Source organism: Populus nigra, chromosome 2 (genome assembly GCF_951802175.1).
Source record: "Populus nigra chromosome 2, ddPopNigr1.1, whole genome shotgun sequence".
Taxonomy (NCBI): Eukaryota; Viridiplantae; Streptophyta; class Magnoliopsida; order Malpighiales; family Salicaceae; genus Populus; species Populus nigra.
In genome coordinates this window covers 6,422,568-6,425,067 of record NC_084853.1, presented here as the reverse complement: position 1 = coordinate 6,425,067, position 2,500 = coordinate 6,422,568, and positions in this window count along the sequence as shown.

Here is a 2,500-nt window from a genome sequence, read left to right as displayed (position 1 = left end):
CGTGCCCCCCTGACGAATTTTCCTGCCTGGCCCGGCCAGTCCAGCCCCTGTTCGTCGAAAAATCTGCGCTGCCGATTTTCCACGCGGCAGCCCCTCTTTTCGTCAGCGTGCCCCCCTGACGAATTTTCCTGCCTGGCCCGGCCGGTCCAGCATCCAGCCCCTGTTCGTCGAAAAATCTGCGCTGCCGATTTTCCACGCGGCAGCCCCTGTTTTCCTCAGCGTGCCCCCCTGACGAATGTTCGTCGAAAAATCTGCGCTGCCGATTTTCCACGCGGCAGCCCCTCTTTTCGTCAGCGTGCCCCCCTGACGAATGTTCGTCGAAAAATCTGCGCTGCCGATTTTCCACGCGGCAGCCCCTCTTTTCGTCAGCGTGCCCCCTGACGAATTTTCCTGCCTGGCCCAGTCCAGCGTCCAGCCCCTGTTCGTCGAAAAATCTGCGCTGCCGATTTTCCACGCGGCAGCCCCTCTTTTCGTCAGCGTGCCCCCCTGACGAATTTTCCTGCCTGGCCCGGCCGGTCCAGCCCCTGTTCGTCGAAAAATCTGCGCTGCCGATTTTCCACTCCGCAGCCCCTGTTTTCGTCAGCGTGCCCCCCTGACGAATTTTCCTGCCTGGCCCGGCCAGTCCAGCGCCCAGCCCCTGTTCGTCGAAAAATCTGCGCTGCCGATTTTCCCCGACGAACCTGCAGCTGCACAAATCCGCGCTGCCACTGCCCCATTGTCTGGACCAACAGTCTTTTCCATCAAGCCCTGGACTATAAATCGTCCAGACTCATCGCCAGCACCCGCTGCCGATTCTGCCGACTTTGCCGATTTCGTCGGCGCTGCCGATTCCAACACTGCCCGCCGTGCCTGAACCAGCGCTGTTTCGTCAGCGTGTCCCCTTGACGAATTTCCCTGCCTGGCCTGGACAGTCCATCTTCCAGCCCATGTTCATCGAAAAATCTGCACTGCCGATTTCCCCGACGAACCTGCAGCTGCACAAATCTGTGCTGCCGATTTCCCCCCCTGTCGGCATGGCTGCCGCTGCCCCGATGTCCAGACCAACAGTCTTTTTTGTCGACTTTGCCGATTTTGTCCGCGCTGCCGATTCCAACACTACCCCCTGCATCCAAACCAGCATTGTTTCGTCAGCTCTTCCCCTGACGATTTTAGCCCTGTAACAAACAGTAGGCCTCCAATCCCGCCAACGGGAGCCAAGTTGATAGGGAAGAGAATTGAATGACGCGCCTGGTCCTCGCACCCCGCCACCCGAGGGGCCTTTTTCCCGGCAGCCTCTGAAAAACTCTAGCTTTCACGGTCCTCGCCGCCCCTCACCACCATGGCAGGCCTCTAATCCCACCCATCAGCAGTTGTAGCCGATAGGGCAGTGATTTGAATGACGCGTCGCGGGCCTCCGGGTCATCTCACCCGGCCATTAATTGGAGCGTTTTTGGCTGGCCGAGGATGGGGGGATGGATCTCTTCTTCCGAAAAAGCAAACAGTACATCGGGAGTTATGTTGACGGGGCATGGAATTGAATGACCCGTCGCGGGCCGCCGGGTCATCTCACCCGGCCATCCCGGGGAGCGTTTTTCCCGGCAGCATCGGGGAAACTCTTGCTTTCACTGCCCGCTGCCCAAGTCCCCACTCGAATCGGCCCCCCGCGCCAACAAGCCAACGCTGCCGAATCGGCAGACACTGCTGCCGAATCTGCCGACACTGCCCCGCGGGCTGCCACTGCCCCAGTGTCTAAACCAGCGGTCTTTCTCATCGAGCCTTGGACTATCCAGTCCGTCCTGACTCATCGCCAGCACCTGCTGCCGATTCTGCCGACTTTGCCGATTTTCTCGGCGCTGCCGATTCCAACACTGCGCCCACCGTGTCTGAACCAGCGCTGTTTCGTCAGCGTGTCCCCTCGATGAATTTTCCTGCCTGGCCTGGACAGTCCACCGTCCAGCCCGTGTTCGTCGAAAAATCTGCGCTGCCGATTCTGCCGACTTTGCCGATTTCGTCGGCGCTGCCGATTCCAACACTGCCCGCCGTGCCTGAACCAGCGCTGTTTCGTCAGCGTGTCCCCTCGACAAATTTTCCTGCCTGGCCTGGACAGTCCATCGCCCAGCCCATGTTCGTCGCAAAATCTGCGCTGCCGATTTTCCCCGACGAACCTGCAGCCGCACAAATCTGCGCTGCCGAATCTGCCGACACTGTCCCGCGGGCTGCCACTGCCCCAGTGTCTAAACCAGCAGTCTTTCTCGTCGAGCCTTGGACTATCCAGCCCGTCCAGACCCATCGCCAGCACCCGCTGCCGATTCTGCCGACTTTGCCGATTTCGTCGGCGCTGCCGATTCCACCACTGCCCGCCGTGCCTGAACCAGCGCTGTTTCGTCAGCGTGTCCCCTCGATGAATTTTCCTGCATGGCCCGGCCAGTCCAGCGTCCAGCCCATGTTCGTCGAAAAATCTGCGCTGCCGATTCTGCCGACTTTGCCGATTTCGTCGGCGCTGCCGATTCCAACACTGCCC